Below are 18371 nucleotides of genomic sequence, written 5' to 3'. Positions count from 1 at the left end.
TTTCATTGCTACCTGCTTGCTGGCTAGCCAGCTAGCCAGCCCTGTGGGCCTTGCTGCTGCTGCAGCCAAAAAACAAAAGGTGGTGCTGCTGCTGCTTCTGCTGCTTCTGCTTCTGCTTGTGTCTGGCCGCTGTTGGAGCGTCCAGGCACAGGACTTCTGCTGCTGCTGACTAAATGGCCTCCTTAATTGGATCATTTGAGTAGCCAGCACACCTGTGCAGGTAGGGCATGACATGATAGGCAGCTGCCTTGATAGCGGGTGGGTGCTGAATGTTCCTAATTGACAAAATAAGATTAATGCTTATGAAGAAATATAAAATCTCATCCCTTCCCCAATATCGCGCCACACCCCTACCCCTTAATTCCCTGGTTGAACTTGATGGACATATGTCTTTTTTCGACCGTACTAACTATGTAACTATGTAACATAACATGGGGGGGGGGGGGGGGTCTCCTGGCTGTTCACACAGGTGTGTCATTGCTGTACATTGACCATGCATTGCTTCTGTGGTATTGCAAAGGCAAAGACAAATGCTTCCAGCCATCCATTGCACTAATGGATTGGTCATCAGCTGGCTGTCTATGTCCCGCATCAATATAGACCAAAGTACAGAGGGTTAGGCTATGCTATTGTGCACCTACCTGATGCATCAGAAGGTGCGAGGCCCTTGCTAAATTCTGTGCACAGACTTTGAGATCTATACTTTAGACTGTATCTAAACCTGCTCCAACATGGACTGACATTCTGGCCTACTTTCAGCCGATGCGACTTGTCTGTCGCTGAACAGTCGCTTTTTATGTATTCAGCACCTATGTATAATGTTGTAAAAATGCTCTAGAAGCTAAAGTCGCAGAAATGTCACACATATTTGGCCTGCAACTTTCTGTGCGACAAATTCAGACAGGAAAAATCAGTATAAATCCTTAGAAAATTATCCCCCAGTGTCTCCATCTGCTGGCGGTATTGAATAAGCATTGCTGCACTGATGGGGTATGCATTAGACGAAAAAAAAGAAGAAAAAGAAGAATAATACGCCCAGAAAAGAGGCGAAAAGGAGAAAAACGTAAAAAAACGTGAAAAAAAAGTAAGAGGAAGAGAAGGGAAAAAAAGGTGGAAATGGGTTTAAAAGTGATTTCGGCGGAGAAATATATATATATATATATATATATATATATATATATATATATACGCGCACACACACACATATATATAAACGTATTCTCCGTTGAGATATTGCAGCCGCTGCTGTGTCCAGGCCCAGGAGCCTTAGCACTGTGCTGTGATGTCACTCAATACCACTGACATCACTAGGTGTAAACAACATCTCTCCTTTGCTGTGTATGTGACTATGGAGCTGTTTGTTGATGTCGTCTATTATGGCCTTCATAGAAGCAACAGGAGATTGTTGCATCCATCTAGAACCCTCAGAACTACAGTGCTATGATGTCACTCACTTCCACAGGCCTTGCAGAGTGTAAACAACAACAACCCAGCTTTGTTGTGTATGTAACCATAGGGATTTGTGATGTCACCTAGAACCTTCACAGCAGCGACAGCTTTATGAGGAGCATCAGCACTGCTCTGCCTGAGCAGAACCATCACCGCCATAGGTTGTCAAATAACCCGGGTTTAACCCACACAGGTAAGTCCAATGGGGTGCAGGCATGTCCTCTATGCTTACAGCTTCCCGTGGGTGTTGGTTTGATACCGTTTGGGGACAGCCAAGGAGGCATCTGCAGGCAACAAAGGTAGGTGTGTGCTTGTGTGTGTGTTTCCTATGCAGATCCTAAGCCCAGTGTCACATGCAAGTAGGAGGAGTAAGAAGGGTTCCTGGCAAATCCGGGTTATGGATTGCATTTAAAAAGGCCCCGTGGGAGTGCAATGGGCCCCTGTCTTGCTGCTTAGCAATAATGGTATGGGTTTAGGTTCTGCTGTGTGTACTGGTGGTTGACTGCCCCCCAGCCCAGAGTGTGCATGGAAAATTGTCTGGCAGCCTCCCTGACAGCAAGCAGTGATAGTGCCCATGAAGGGCACCTTGTTGGGCCCGCCCCTTTCACGGTTATCGCTTCTCGGCCTTTTGGCTAAGATCAAGTGTAGTATCTGTTCTTATCAGTTTAATATCTGATACGTCCCCTATCTGGGGACCATATATTAAATGGATTTTTGAGAACGGGGGCCGATTTCGAAGCTTGCTTCCGTCGCCCTATGCATTGACCCGATATGGCAGTATCTTCGGGTACAGTGCACCACCCCCTTACAGGGTTAAAAAGAAAGATTCCTACTTTCATTGCTACCTGCTTGCTGGCTAGCCAGCTAGCCAGCCCTGTGGGCCTTGCTGCTGCTGCAGCCAAAAAACAAAAGGTGGTGCTGCTGCTGCTTCTGCTGCTTCTGCTTCTGCTTGTGTCTGGCCGCTGTTGGAGCGTCCAGGCACAGGACTTCTGCTGCTGCTGACTAAATGGCCTCCTTAATTGGATCATTTGAGTAGCCAGCACACCTGTGCAGGTAGGGCATGACATGATAGGCAGCTGCCTTGATAGCGGGTGGGTGCTGAATGTTCCTAATTGACAAAATAAGATTAATGCTTATGAAGAAATATAAAATCTCATCCCTTCCCCAATATCGCGCCACACCCCTACCCCTTAATTCCCTGGTTGAACTTGATGGACATATGTCTTTTTTCGACCGTACTAACTATGTAACTATGTAACATAACATGGGGGGGGGGGGGGGTCTCCTGGCTGTTCACACAGGTGTGTCATTGCTGTACATTGACCATGCATTGCTTCTGTGGTATTGCAAAGGCAAAGACAAATGCTTCCAGCCATCCATTGCACTAATGGATTGGTCATCAGCTGGCTGTCTATGTCCCGCATCAATATAGACCAAAGTACAGAGGGTTAGGCTATGCTATTGTGCACCTACCTGATGCATCAGAAGGTGCGAGGCCCTTGCTAAATTCTGTGCACAGACTTTGAGATCTATACTTTAGACTGTATCTAAACCTGCTCCAACATGGACTGACATTCTGGCCTACTTTCAGCCGATGCGACTTGTCTGTCGCTGAACAGTCGCTTTTTATGTATTCAGCACCTATGTATAATGTTGTAAAAATGCTCTAGAAGCTAAAGTCGCAGAAATGTCACACATATTTGGCCTGCAACTTTCTGTGCGACAAATTCAGACAGGAAAAATCAGTATAAATCCTTAGAAAATTATCCCCCAGTGTCTCCATCTGCTGGCGGTATTGAATAAGCATTGCTGCACTGATGGGGTATGCATTAGACGAAAAAAAAGAAGAAAAAGAAGAATAATACGCCCAGAAAAGAGGCGAAAAGGAGAAAAACGTAAAAAAACGTGAAAAAAAAGTAAGAGGAAGAGAAGGGAAAAAAAGGTGGAAATGGGTTTAAAAGTGATTTCGGCGGAGAAATATATATATATATATATATATATATATATATATATATATATACGCGCACACACACACATATATATAAACGTATTCTCCGTTGAGATATTGCAGCCGCTGCTGTGTCCAGGCCCAGGAGCCTTAGCACTGTGCTGTGATGTCACTCAATACCACTGACATCACTAGGTGTAAACAACATCTCTCCTTTGCTGTGTATGTGACTATGGAGCTGTTTGGTGATGTCGTCTATTATGGCCTTCATAGAAGCAACAGGAGATTGTTGCATCCATCTAGAACCCTCAGAACTACAGTGCTATGATGTCACTCACTTCCACAGGCCTTGCAGAGTGTAAACAACAACAACCCAGCTTTGTTGTGTATGTAACCATAGGGATTTGTGATGTCACCTAGAACCTTCACAGCAGCGACAGCTTTATGAGGAGCATCAGCACTGCTCTGCCTGAGCAGAACCATCACCGCCATAGGTTGTCAAATAACCCGGGTTTAACCCACACAGGTAGGTCCAATGGGGTGCAGGCATGTCCTCTATGCTTACAGCTTCCCGTGGGTGTTGGTTTGATACCGTTTGGGGACAGCCAAGGAGGCATCTGCAGGCAACAAAGGTAGGTGTGTGCTTGTGTGTGTGTTTCCTATGCAGATCCTAAGCCCAGTGTCACATGCAAGTAGGAGGAGTAAGAAGGGTTCCTGGCAAATCCGGGTTATGGATTGCATTTAAAAAGGCCCCGTGGGAGTGCAATGGGCCCCTGTCTTGCTGCTTAGCAATAATGGTATGGGTTTAGGTTCTGCTGTGTGTACTGGTGGTTGACTGCCCCCCAGCCCAGAGTGTGCATGGAAAATTGTCTGGCAGCCTCCCTGACAGCAAGCAGTGATAGTGCCCATGAAGGGCACCTTGTTGGGCCCGCCCCTTTCACGGTTATCGCTTCTCGGCCTTTTGGCTAGGATCAAGTGTAGTATCTGCTCACTTGGTCTGGTCAGAGGGTGTCTGGGGTACCCGGCTCCTTGGCCTGGGGGGATCGTCCTTCTTAACGGAGGGACTTCACCCCCCTGCTGCTATTAGGGAGCCGGCTTAGTCCCCAGACAACGGGAGGCGATCACCCTTCACTGCCCACTCTTTGGTGGGGGAGTGTTTTTCTGTCCCTGCCTGGACACGCCTATTGAAGATGGAAGAGATCATGGACACCTCTCAATCTGTTGGAGAGGAGGTTCCTTTTTTTGGGAAGATCAAGAATGGGGTCCGGATCCTGCTGAAAGACCTTGAGAAGAAAAGAAGAGGACTTTCCTTTGTAATGGAGGAAATTCTTTTTGGAGTTTTGGAAATTGCAAAGACACAAATCCTTTCCATGTTGGAATTTCCAAAGAAAGGGTGCTTTGATGTTATTTTGGTTTCCGAAGAGGATTATGATTTATTTTGGAAGAAATTTGAGACAATCAAGTCTGATCCAGTGTGGGAGGGCGTGGAAGTCATTCCCCACTTTCCCAGGAGAGAAAGAATTTTAACGGTGAGGATGTATAGTCCTTACGTCCCTGAGGAGGATATTATAATTCTTTTGACCCAATTTTGTGAGGAAATTGCGCCACTTGGGAAAATTTATAATCAGTATGGAGTCTGGACAACAAAGTGGAGATTTAAAGTAAAGTTCAAGGAAGACGCAGATGGAAGAGTTCTTTATCCCCCTGCCCGTTTTAAAATAGGGGTTATCAATGGAGATATGTTTTTTGCAGGTATGCAGAATTTCTGTAGAAAATGCAAGAAATATGGCCATTTAAAGGAAGAGTGCACCTCAATGTGGTGCCAAAAATGCCAAAAAGAAGGTCATGAAATCGAATCCTGTAGCCAAAAAAGTAAATGTAATTTATGTAACAAAATTGGTCACATGTATGTGAACTGTCCAAAGAGGAAGAAGAAAAGAGAAGAAGAAGTTTCTGAACAAGAGCCAGAAATTAAAAGATCTGTGGTAACCCAAGAGCCAAAAATTGTTGGAAAAGAGATGATAGTAGAAGAAAAGAACATTGGAGAGCATAAGAGTAAAAAGAAAAATGAAGAGCCGGTGAGAGATTTAAGAGGATATTCAGGGTCTTTCCAAACTATTTTGGAGAGAGCTCCAGATGAGGAAAGAGAATTGTTCTTACAGGACCTGGATGATCTATTATCCACCTTTAAAGCCCAGTTGCCTGCAGTAAGAAACAAAGTTTATGATTCTTTTCGCCCTGACGTGGATCGATTTATGGTAACTTATAAAATACCGGCCTGGTTGGCCATCCCAGTAAAAAGGGAAATGGAAAAAGGAAGCTTAACCTATGGTTTAATTGATTACTTGGCAGTTTACGCCCGGAGAAAGGGAATGAATTTATTATAATTTTGGAATGTTTATTATTTTTATTGTTGTTATAATATTTTATTTCAATTTGTCTTTTTTTAGGAATAAATAAAAGTGTTACCTGATGATGAACAAAACAATCGAGTCCATATAAGATCTTGGAGCTCTGATTGAGTTCTGAGGGCTAACTTAAAAAAAAAAAAAAATCTGTTCTTATCAGTTTAATATCTGATACGTCCCCTATCTGGGGACCATATATTAAATGGATTTTTGAGAACGGGGGCCCCGTTCGAAGCTTGCTTCCGTCGCCCTATGCATTGACCCGATATGGCAGTATCTTCGGGTACAGTGCACCACCCCCTTACAGGGTTAAAAAGAAAGATTCCTACTTTCATTGCTACCTGCTTGCTGGCTAGCCAGCTAGCCAGCCCTGTGGGCCTTGCTGCTGCTGCAGCCAAAAAACAAAAGGTGGTGCTGCTGCTGCTTCTGCTGCTTCTGCTTCTGCTTGTGTCTGGCCGCTGTTGGAGCGTCCAGGCACAGGACTTCTGCTGCTGCTGACTAAATGGCCTCCTTAATTGGATCATTTGAGTAGCCAGCACACCTGTGCAGGTAGGGCATGACATGATAGGCAGCTGCCTTGATAGCGGGTGGGTGCTGAATGTTCCTAATTGACAAAATAAGATTAATGCTTATGAAGAAATATAAAATCTCATCCCTTCCCCAATATCGCGCCACACCCCTACCCCTTAATTCCCTGGTTGAACTTGATGGACATATGTCTTTTTTCGACCGTACTAACTATGTAACATAACATGGGGGGGGGGGGGGTCTCCTGGCTGTTCACACAGGTGTGTCATTGCTGTACATTGACCATGCATTGCTTCTGTGGTATTGCAAAGGCAAAGACAAATGCTTCCAGCCATCCATTGCACTAATGGATTGGTCATCAGCTGGCTGTCTATGTCCCGCATCAATATAGACCAAAGTACAGAGGGTTAGGCTATGCTATTGTGCACCTACCTGATGCATCAGAAGGTGCGAGGCCCTTGCTAAATTCTGTGCACAGACTTTGAGATCTATACTTTAGACTGTATCTAAACCTGCTCCAACATGGATTGACATTCTGGCCTACTTTCAGCCGATGCGACTTGTCTGTCGCTGAACAGTCGCTTTTTATGTATTCAGCACCTATGTATAATGTTGTAAAAATGCTCTAGAAGCTAAAGTCGCAGAAATGTCACACATATTTGGCCTGCAACTTTCTGTGCGACAAATTCAGACAGGAAAAATCAGTATAAATCCTTAGAAAATTATCCCCCAGTGTCTCCATCTGCTGGCGGTATTGAATAAGCATTGCTGCACTGATGGGGTATGCATTAGACGAAAAAAAAGAAGAAAAAGAAGAATAATACGCCCAGAAAAGAGGCGAAAAGGAGAAAAACGTAAAAAAACGTGAAAAAAAAGTAAGAGGAAGAGAAGGGAAAAAAAGGTGGAAATGGGTTTAAAAGTGATTTCGGCGGAGAAATATATATAGATATATATATATATATATATATATATATATATATATATATATATATACGCGCACACACACACATATATATAAACGTATTCTCCGTTGAGATATTGCAGCCGCTGCTGTGTCCAGGCCCAGGAGCCTTAGCACTGTGCTGTGATGTCACTCAATACCACTGACATCACTAGGTGTAAACAACATCTCTCCTTTGCTGTGTATGTGACTATGGAGCTGTTTGGTGATGTCGTCTATTATGGCCTTCATAGAAGCAACAGGAGATTGTTGCATCCATCTAGAACCCTCAGAACTACAGTGCTATGATGTCACTCACTTCCACAGGCCTTGCAGAGTGTAAACAACAACAACCCAGCTTTGTTGTGTATGTAACCATAGGGATTTGTGATGTCACCTAGAACCTTCACAGCAGCGACAGCTTTATGAGGAGCATCAGCACTGCTCTGCCTGAGCAGAACCATCACCGCCATAGGTTGTCAAATAACCCGGGTTTAACCCACACAGGTAAGTCCAATGGGGTGCAGGCATGTCCTCTATGCTTACAGCTTCCCGTGGGTGTTGGTTTGATACCGTTTGGGGACAGCCAAGGAGGCATCTGCAGGCAACAAAGGTAGGTGTGTGCTTGTGTGTGTGTTTCCTATGCAGATCCTAAGCCCAGTGTCACATGCAAGTAGGAGGAGTAAGAAGGGTTCCTGGCAAATCCGGGTTATGGATTGCATTTAAAAAGGCCCCGTGGGAGTGCAATGGGCCCCTGTCTTGCTGCTTAGCAATAATGGTATGGGTTTAGGTTCTGCTGTGTGTACTGGTGGTTGACTGCCCCCCAGCCCAGAGTGTGCATGGAAAATTGTCTGGCAGCCTCCCTGACAGCAAGCAGTGATAGTGCCCATGAAGGGCACCTTGTTGGGCCCGCCCCTTTCACGGTTATCGCTTCTCGGCCTTTTGGCTAAGATCAAGTGTAGTATCTGTTCTTATCAGTTTAATATCTGATACGTCCCCTATCTGGGGACCATATATTAAATGGATTTTTGAGAACGGGGGCCGATTTCGAAGCTTGCTTCCGTCGCCCTATGCATTGACCCGATATGGCAGTATCTTCGGGTACAGTGCACCACCCCCTTACAGGGTTAAAAAGAAAGATTCCTACTTTCATTGCTACCTGCTTGCTGGCTAGCCAGCTAGCCAGCCCTGTGGGCCTTGCTGCTGCTGCAGCCAAAAAACAAAAGGTGGTGCTGCTGCTGCTTCTGCTGCTTCTGCTTCTGCTTGTGTCTGGCCGCTGTTGGAGCGTCCAGGCACAGGACTTCTGCTGCTGCTGACTAAATGGCCTCCTTAATTGGATCATTTGAGTAGCCAGCACACCTGTGCAGGTAGGGCATGACATGATAGGCAGCTGCCTTGATAGCGGGTGGGTGCTGAATGTTCCTAATTGACAAAATAAGATTAATGCTTATGAAGAAATATAAAATCTCATCCCTTCCCCAATATCGCGCCACACCCCTACCCCTTAATTCCCTGGTTGAACTTGATGGACATATGTCTTTTTTTGACCGTACTAACTATGTAACATAACATGGGGGGGGGGGGGGTCTCCTGGCTGTTCACACAGGTGTGTCATTGCTGTACATTGACCATGCATTGCTTCTGTGGTATTGCAAAGGCAAAGACAAATGCTTCCAGCCATCCATTGCACTAATGGATTGGTCATCAGCTGGCTGTCTATGTCCCGCATCAATATAGACCAAAGTACAGAGGGTTAGGCTATGCTATTGTGCACCTACCTGATGCATCAGAAGGTGCGAGGCCCTTGCTAAATTCTGTGCACAGACTTTGAGATCTATACTTTAGACTGTATCTAAACCTGCTCCAACATGGATTGACATTCTGGCCTACTTTCAGCCGATGCGACTTGTCTGTCGCTGAACAGTCGCTTTTTATGTATTCAGCACCTATGTATAATGTTGTAAAAATGCTCTAGAAGCTAAAGTCGCAGAAATGTCACACATATTTGGCCTGCAACTTTCTGTGCGACAAATTCAGACAGGAAAAATCAGTATAAATCCTTAGAAAATTATCCCCCAGTGTCTCCATCTGCTGGCGGTATTGAATAAGCATTGCTGCACTGATGGGGTATGCATTAGACGAAAAAAAAGAAGAAAAAGAAGAATAATACGCCCAGAAAAGAGGCGAAAAGGAGAAAAACGTAAAAAAACGTGAAAAAAAAGTAAGAGGAAGAGAAGGGAAAAAAAGGTGGAAATGGGTTTAAAAGTGATTTCGGCGGAGAAATATATATAGATATATATATATATATATATATATATATATATATATATATATATATATACGCGCACACACACACATATATATAAACGTATTCTCCGTTGAGATATTGCAGCCGCTGCTGTGTCCAGGCCCAGGAGCCTTAGCACTGTGCTGTGATGTCACTCAATACCACTGACATCACTAGGTGTAAACAACATCTCTCCTTTGCTGTGTATGTGACTATGGAGCTGTTTGGTGATGTCGTCTATTATGGCCTTCATAGAAGCAACAGGAGATTGTTGCATCCATCTAGAACCCTCAGAACTACAGTGCTATGATGTCACTCACTTCCACAGGCCTTGCAGAGTGTAAACAACAACAACCCAGCTTTGTTGTGTATGTAACCATAGGGATTTGTGATGTCACCTAGAACCTTCACAGCAGCGACAGCTTTATGAGGAGCATCAGCACTGCTCTGCCTGAGCAGAACCATCACCGCCATAGGTTGTCAAATAACCCGGGTTTAACCCACACAGGTAAGTCCAATGGGGTGCAGGCATGTCCTCTATGCTTACAGCTTCCCGTGGGTGTTGGTTTGATACCGTTTGGGGACAGCCAAGGAGGCATCTGCAGGCAACAAAGGTAGGTGTGTGCTTGTGTGTGTGTTTCCTATGCAGATCCTAAGCCCAGTGTCACATGCAAGTAGGAGGAGTAAGAAGGGTTCCTGGCAAATCCGGGTTATGGATTGCATTTAAAAAGGCCCCGTGGGAGTGCAATGGGCCCCTGTCTTGCTGCTTAGCAATAATGGTATGGGTTTAGGTTCTGCTGTGTGTACTGGTGGTTGACTGCCCCCCAGCCCAGAGTGTGCATGGAAAATTGTCTGGCAGCCTCCCTGACAGCAAGCAGTGATAGTGCCCATGAAGGGCACCTTGTTGGGCCCGCCCCTTTCACGGTTATCGCTTCTCGGCCTTTTGGCTAAGATCAAGTGTAGTATCTGTTCTTATCAGTTTAATATCTGATACGTCCCCTATCTGGGGACCATATATTAAATGGATTTTTGAGAACGGGGGCCGATTTCGAAGCTTGCTTCCGTCGCCCTATGCATTGACCCGATATGGCAGTATCTTCGGGTACAGTGCACCACCCCCTTACAGGGTTAAAAAGAAAGATTCCTACTTTCATTGCTACCTGCTTGCTGGCTAGCCAGCTAGCCAGCCCTGTGGGCCTTGCTGCTGCTGCAGCCAAAAAACAAAAGGTGGTGCTGCTGCTGCTTCTGCTGCTTCTGCTTCTGCTTGTGTCTGGCCGCTGTTGGAGCGTCCAGGCACAGGACTTCTGCTGCTGCTGACTAAATGGCCTCCTTAATTGGATCATTTGAGTAGCCAGCACACCTGTGCAGGTAGGGCATGACATGATAGGCAGCTGCCTTGATAGCGGGTGGGTGCTGAATGTTCCTAATTGACAAAATAAGATTAATGCTTATGAAGAAATATAAAATCTCATCCCTTCCCCAATATCGCGCCACACCCCTACCCCTTAATTCCCTGGTTGAACTTGATGGACATATGTCTTTTTTCGACCGTACTAACTATGTAACTATGTAACATAACATGGGGGGGGGGGGGGGTCTCCTGGCTGTTCACACAGGTGTGTCATTGCTGTACATTGACCATGCATTGCTTCTGTGGTATTGCAAAGGCAAAGACAAATGCTTCCAGCCATCCATTGCACTAATGGATTGGTCATCAGCTGGCTGTCTATGTCCCGCATCAATATAGACCAAAGTACAGAGGGTTAGGCTATGCTATTGTGCACCTACCTGATGCATCAGAAGGTGCGAGGCCCTTGCTAAATTCTGTGCACAGACTTTGAGATCTATACTTTAGACTGTATCTAAACCTGCTCCAACATGGACTGACATTCTGGCCTACTTTCAGCCGATGCGACTTGTCTGTCGCTGAACAGTCGCTTTTTATGTATTCAGCACCTATGTATAATGTTGTAAAAATGCTCTAGAAGCTAAAGTCGCAGAAATGTCACACATATTTGGCCTGCAACTTTCTGTGCGACAAATTCAGACAGGAAAAATCAGTATAAATCCTTAGAAAATTATCCCCCAGTGTCTCCATCTGCTGGCGGTATTGAATAAGCATTGCTGCACTGATGGGGTATGCATTAGACGAAAAAAAAGAAGAAAAAGAAGAATAATACGCCCAGAAAAGAGGCGAAAAGGAGAAAAACGTAAAAAAAGTGAAAAAAAAGTAAGAGGAAGAGAAGGGAAAAAAAGGTGGAAATGGGTTTAAAAGTGATTTCGGCGGAGAAATATATATATATATATATATATATATATATATATATATATATATATACGCGCACACACACACATATATATAAACGTATTCTCGGTTGAGATATTGCAGCCGCTGCTGTGTCCAGGCCCAGGAGCCTTAGCACTGTGCTGTGATGTCACTCAATACCACTGACATCACTAGGTGTAAACAACATCTCTCCTTTGCTGTGTATGTGACTATGGAGCTGTTTGGTGATGTCGTCTATTATGGCCTTCATAGAAGCAACAGGAGATTGTTGCATCCATCTAGAACCCTCAGAACTACAGTGCTATGATGTCACTCACTTCCACAGGCCTTGCAGAGTGTAAACAACAACAACCCAGCTTTGTTGTGTATGTAACCATAGGGATTTGTGATGTCACCTAGAACCTTCACAGCAGCGACAGCTTTATGAGGAGCATCAGCACTGCTCTGCCTGAGCAGAACCATCACCGCCATAGGTTGTCAAATAACCCGGGTTTAACCCACACAGGTAAGTCCAATGGGGTGCAGGCATGTCCTCTATGCTTACAGCTTCCCGTGGGTGTTGGTTTGATACCGTTTGGGGACAGCCAAGGAGGCATCTGCAGGCAACAAAGGTAGGTGTGTGCTTGTGTGTGTGTTTCCTATGCAGATCCTAAGCCCAGTGTCACATGCAAGTAGGAGGAGTAAGAAGGGTTCCTGGCAAATCCGGGTTATGGATTGCATTTAAAAAGGCCCCGTGGGAGTGCAATGGGCCCCTGTCTTGCTGCTTAGCAATAATGGTATGGGTTTAGGTTCTGCTGTGTGTACTGGTGGTTGACTGCCCCCCAGCCCAGAGTGTGCATGGAAAATTGTCTGGCAGCCTCCCTGACAGCAAGCAGTGATAGTGCCCATGAAGGGCACCTTGTTGGGCCCGCCCCTTTCACGGTTATCGCTTCTCGGCCTTTTGGCTAAGATCAAGTGTAGTATCTGTTCTTATCAGTTTAATATCTGATACGTCCCCTATCTGGGGACCATATATTAAATGGATTTTTGAGAACGGGGGCCGATTTCGAAGCTTGCTTCCGTCGCCCTATGCATTGACCCGATATGGCAGTATCTTCGGGTACAGTGCACCACCCCCTTACAGGGTTAAAAAGAAAGATTCCTACTTTCATTGCTACCTGCTTGCTGGCTAGCCAGCTAGCCAGCCCTGTGGGCCTTGCTGCTGCTGCAGCCAAAAAACAAAAGGTGGTGCTGCTGCTGCTTCTGCTGCTTCTGCTTCTGCTTGTGTCTGGCCGCTGTTGGAGCGTCCAGGCACAGGACTTCTGCTGCTGCTGACTAAATGGCCTCCTTAATTGGATCATTTGAGTAGCCAGCACACCTGTGCAGGTAGGGCATGACATGATAGGCAGCTGCCTTGATAGCGGGTGGGTGCTGAATGTTCCTAATTGACAAAATAAGATTAATGCTTATGAAGAAATATAAAATCTCATCCCTTCCCCAATATCGCGCCACACCCCTACCCCTTAATTCCCTGGTTGAACTTGATGGACATATGTCTTTTTTCGACCGTACTAACTATGTAACTATGTAACATAACATGGGGGGGGGGGGGGGGTCTCCTGGCTGTTCACACAGGTGTGTCATTGCTGTACATTGACCATGCATTGCTTCTGTGGTATTGCAAAGGCAAAGACAAATGCTTCCAGCCATCCATTGCACTAATGGATTGGTCATCAGCTGGCTGTCTATGTCCCGCATCAATATAGACCAAAGTACAGAGGGTTAGGCTATGCTATTGTGCACCTACCTGATGCATCAGAAGGTGCGAGGCCCTTGCTAAATTCTGTGCACAGACTTTGAGATCTATACTTTAGACTGTATCTAAACCTGCTCCAACATGGACTGACATTCTGGCCTACTTTCAGCCGATGCGACTTGTCTGTCGCTGAACAGTCGCTTTTTATGTATTCAGCACCTATGTATAATGTTGTAAAAATGCTCTAGAAGCTAAAGTCGCAGAAATGTCACACATATTTGGCCTGCAACTTTCTGTGCGACAAATTCAGACAGGAAAAATCAGTATAAATCCTTAGAAAATTATCCCCCAGTGTCTCCATCTGCTGGCGGTATTGAATAAGCATTGCTGCACTGATGGGGTATGCATTAGACGAAAAAAAAGAAGAAAAAGAAGAATAATACGCCCAGAAAAGAGGCGAAAAGGAGAAAAACGTAAAAAAACTTGAAAAAAAAGTAAGAGGAAGAGAAGGGAAAAAAAGGTGGAAATGGGTTTAAAAGTGATTTCGGCGGAGAAATATATATATATATATATATATATATATATATATATATATATATATACGCGCACACACACACATATATATAAACGTATTCTCCGTTGAGATATTGCAGCCGCTGCTGTGTCCAGGCCCAGGAGCCTTAGCACTGTGCTGTGATGTCACTCAATACCACTGACATCACTAGGTGTAAACAACATCTCTCCTTTGCTGTGTATGTGACTATGGAGCTGTTTGGTGATGTCGTCTATTATGGCCTTCATAGAAGCAACAGGAGATTGTTGCATCCATCTAGAACCCTCAGAACTACAGTGCTATGATGTCACTCACTTCCACAGGCCTTGCAGAGTGTAAACAACAACAACCCAGCTTTGTTGTGTATGTAACCATAGGGATTTGTGATGTCACCTAGAACCTTCACAGCAGCGACAGCTTTATGAGGAGCATCAGCACTGCTCTGCCTGAGCAGAACCATCACCGCCATAGGTTGTCAAATAACCCGGGTTTAACCCACACAGGTAAGTCCAATGGGGTGCAGGCATGTCCTCTATGCTTACAGCTTCCCGTGGGTGTTGGTTTGATACCGTTTGGGGACAGCCAAGGAGGCATCTGCAGGCAACAAAGGTAGGTGTGTGCTTGTGTGTGTGTTTCCTATGCAGATCCTAAGCCCAGTGTCACATGCAAGTAGGAGGAGTAAGAAGGGTTCCTGGCAAATCCGGGTTATGGATTGCATTTAAAAAGGCCCCGTGGGAGTGCAATGGGCCCCTGTCTTGCTGCTTAGCAATAATGGTATGGGTTTAGGTTCTGCTGTGTGTACTGGTGGTTGACTGCCCCCCAGCCCAGAGTGTGCATGGAAAATTGTCTGGCAGCCTCCGTGACAGCAAGCAGTGATAGTGCCCATGAAGGGCACCTTGTTGGGCCCGCCCCTTTCACGGTTATCGCTTCTCGGCCTTTTGGCTAAGATCAAGTGTAGTATCTGTTCTTATCAGTTTAATATCTGATACGTCCCCTATCTGGGGACCATATATTAAATGGATTTTTGAGAACGGGGGCCGATTTCGAAGCTTGCTTCCGTCGCCCTATGCATTGACCCGATATGGCAGTATCTTCGGGTACAGTGCACCACCCCCTTACAGGGTTAAAAAGAAAGATTCCTACTTTCATTGCTACCTGCTTGCTGGCTAGCCAGCTAGCCAGCCCTGTGGGCCTTGCTGCTGCTGCAGCCAAAAAACAAAAGGTGGTGCTGCTGCTGCTTCTGCTTGTGCTGCTTCTGCTTGTGTCTGGCCGCTGTTGGAGCGTCCAGGCACAGGACTTCTGCTGCTGCTGACTAAATGGCCTTCTTAATTGGATCATTTGAGTAGCCAGCACACCTGTGCAGGTAGGGCATGACATGATAGGCAGCTGCCTTGATAGCGGGTGGGTGCTGAATGTTCCTAATTGACAAAATAAGATTAATGCTTATGAAGAAATATAAAATCTCATCCCTTCCCCAATATCGCGCCACACCCCTACCCCTTAATTCCCTGGTTGAACTTGATGGACATATGTCTTTTTTCGACCGTACTAACTATGTAACTATGTAACATAACATGGGGGGGGGGGGGGTCTCCTGGCTGTTCACACAGGTGTGTCATTGCTGTACATTGACCATGCATTGCTTCTGTGGTATTGCAAAGGCAAAGACAAATGCTTCCAGCCATCCATTGCACTAATGGATTGGTCATCAGCTGGCTGTCTATGTCCCGCATCAATATAGACCAAAGTACAGAGGGTTAGGCTATGCTATTGTGCACCTACCTGATGCATCAGAAGGTGCGAGGCCCTTGCTAAATTCTGTGCACAGACTTTGAGATCTATACTTTAGACTGTATCTAAACCTGCTCCAACATGGACTGACATTCTGGCCTACTTTCAGCCGATGCGACTTGTCTGTCGCTGAACAGTCGCTTTTTATGTATTCAGCACCTATGTATAATGTTGTAAAAATGCTCTAGAAGCTAAAGTCGCAGAAATGTCACACATATTTGGCCTGCAACTTTCTGTGCGACAAATTCAGACAGGAAAAATCAGTATAAATCCTTAGAAAATTATCCCCCAGTGTCTCCATCTGCTGGCGGTATTGAATAAGCATTGCTGCACTGATGGGGTATGCATTAGACGAAAAAAAAGAAGAAAAAGAAGAATAATACGCCCAGAAAAGAGGCGAAAAGGAGAAAAACGTAAAAAAACTTGAAAAAAAAGTAAGAGGAAGAGAAGGGAAAAAAAGGTGGAAATGGGTTTAAAAGTGATTTCGGCGGAGAAATATATATATATATATATATATATATATATATATATATATACGCGCACACACACACATATATATAAACGTATTCTCCGTTGAGATATTGCAGCCGCTGCTGTGTCCAGGCCCAGGAGCCTTAGCACTGTGCTGTGATGTCACTCAATACCACTGACATCACTAGGTGTAAACAACATCTCTCCTTTGCTGTGTATGTGACTATGGAGCTGTTTGGTGATGTCGTCTATTATGGCCTTCATAGAAGCAACAGGAGATTGTTGCATCCATCTAGAACCCTCAGAACTACAGTGCTATGATGTCACTCACTTCCACAGGCCTTGCAGAGTGTAAACAACAACAACCCAGCTTTGTTGTGTATGTAACCATAGGGATTTGTGATGTCACCTAGAACCTTCACAGCAGCGACAGCTTTATGAGGAGCATCAGCACTGCTCTGCCTGAGCAGAACCATCACCGCCATAGGTTGTCAAATAACCCGGGTTTAACCCACACAGGTAAGTCCAATGGGGTGCAGGCATGTCCTCTATGCTTACAGCTTCCCGTGGGTGTTGGTTTGATACCGTTTGGGGACAGCCAAGGAGGCATCTGCAGGCAACAAAGGTAGGTGTGTGCTTGTGTGTGTGTTTCCTATGCAGATCCTAAGCCCAGTGTCACATGCAAGTAGGAGGAGTAAGAAGGGTTCCTGGCAAATCCGGGTTATGGATTGCATTTAAAAAGGCCCCGTGGGAGTGCAATGGGCCCCTGTCTTGCTGCTTAGCAATAATGGTATGGGTTTAGGTTCTGCTGTGTGTACTGGTGGTTGACTGCCCCCCAGCCCAGAGTGTGCATGGAAAATTGTCTGGCAGCCTCCCTGACAGCAAGCAGTGATAGTGCCCATGAAGGGCACCTTGTTGGGCCCGCCCCTTTCACGGTTATCGCTTCTCGGCCTTTTGGCTAAGATCAAGTGTAGTATCTGTTCTTATCAGTTTAATATCTGATACGTCCCCTATCTGGGGACCATATATTAAATGGATTTTTGAGAACGGGGGCCGATTTCGAAGCTTGCTTCCGTCGCCCTATGCATTGACCCGATATGGCAGTATCTTCGGGTACAGTGCACCACCCCCTTACAGGGTTAAAAAGAAAGATTCCTACTTTCATTGCTACCTGCTTGCTGGCTAGCCAGCTAGCCAGCCCTGTGGGCCTTGCTGCTGCTGCAGCCAAAAAACAAAAGGTGGTGCTGCTGCTGCTTCTGCTTCTGCTGCTTCTGCTTGTGTCTGGCCGCTGTTGGAGCGTCCAGGCACAGGACTTCTGCTGCTGCTGACTAAATGGCCTCCTTAATTGGATCATTTGAGTAGCCAGCACACCTGTGCAGGTAGGGCATGACATGATAGGCAGCTGCCTTGATAGCGGGTGGGTGCTGAATGTTCCTAATTGACAAAATAAGATTAATGCTTATGAAGAAATATAAAATCTCATCCCTTCCCCAATATCGCGCCACACCCCTACCCCTTAATTCCCTGGTTGAACTTGATGGACATATGTCTTTTTTCGACCGTACTAACTATGTAACTATGTAACATAACATGGGGGGGGGGGGGGTCTCCTGGCTGTTCACACAGGTGTGTCATTGCTGTACATTGACCATGCATTGCTTCTGTGGTATTGCAAAGGCAAAGACAAATGCTTCCAGCCATCCATTGCACTAATGGATTGGTCATCAGCTGGCTGTCTATGTCCCGCATCAATATAGACCAAAGTACAGAGGGTTAGGCTATGCTATTGTGCACCTACCTGATGCATCAGAAGGTGCGAGGCCCTTGCTAAATTCTGTGCACAGACTTTGAGATCTATACTTTAGACTGTATCTAAACCTGCTCCAACATGGACTGACATTCTGGCCTACTTTCAGCCGATGCGACTTGTCTGTCGCTGAACAGTCGCTTTTTATGTATTCAGCACCTATGTAT

At 45.6% G+C, this 18371-nt stretch overlaps 6 non-coding genes and 2 pseudogenes across 6 annotated transcripts; all 8 read left to right on the top strand.

The window, feature by feature from the left end:
* The first annotated feature begins 2061 nt into the window (after nucleotides 1–2061).
* LOC130343316 (U2 spliceosomal RNA) lies at nucleotides 2062–2252 on the top strand. Its single transcript, XR_008882660.1, has one exon. It is a non-coding gene; the product is annotated as a U2 spliceosomal RNA (small nuclear RNA).
* A 2090-nt stretch (nucleotides 2253–4342) lies between these two features.
* On the top strand, nucleotides 4343–4479 carry LOC130343294 (U2 spliceosomal RNA; annotated as a pseudogene).
* A 1450-nt stretch (nucleotides 4480–5929) lies between these two features.
* Nucleotides 5930–6104, top strand: LOC130343278 (U2 spliceosomal RNA; annotated as a pseudogene).
* Nucleotides 6105–8199: 2095 nt separating this feature from the next.
* Nucleotides 8200–8390, top strand: LOC130343315 (U2 spliceosomal RNA). The gene has a single exon (XR_008882659.1). It is a non-coding gene; the product is annotated as a U2 spliceosomal RNA (small nuclear RNA).
* Nucleotides 8391–10487: 2097 nt separating this feature from the next.
* Nucleotides 10488–10678, top strand: LOC130343313 (U2 spliceosomal RNA). Its single transcript, XR_008882658.1, has one exon. It is a non-coding gene; the product is annotated as a U2 spliceosomal RNA (small nuclear RNA).
* A 2093-nt stretch (nucleotides 10679–12771) lies between these two features.
* Nucleotides 12772–12962, top strand: LOC130343312 (U2 spliceosomal RNA). The gene has a single exon (XR_008882657.1). It is a non-coding gene; the product is annotated as a U2 spliceosomal RNA (small nuclear RNA).
* A 2095-nt stretch (nucleotides 12963–15057) lies between these two features.
* LOC130343311 (U2 spliceosomal RNA) lies at nucleotides 15058–15248 on the top strand. The gene has a single exon (XR_008882656.1). It is a non-coding gene; the product is annotated as a U2 spliceosomal RNA (small nuclear RNA).
* Nucleotides 15249–17335: 2087 nt separating this feature from the next.
* Nucleotides 17336–17526, top strand: LOC130343310 (U2 spliceosomal RNA). The gene has a single exon (XR_008882655.1). It is a non-coding gene; the product is annotated as a U2 spliceosomal RNA (small nuclear RNA).
* Nucleotides 17527–18371: the final 845 nt, after the last annotated feature.

This window comes from Hyla sarda, unplaced genomic scaffold (genome assembly GCF_029499605.1).
Source record: "Hyla sarda isolate aHylSar1 unplaced genomic scaffold, aHylSar1.hap1 scaffold_678, whole genome shotgun sequence".
NCBI classification, from domain to species: Eukaryota; Metazoa; Chordata; class Amphibia; order Anura; family Hylidae; genus Hyla; species Hyla sarda.
This window is presented reverse-complemented; position numbering and strand designations above follow the sequence as displayed.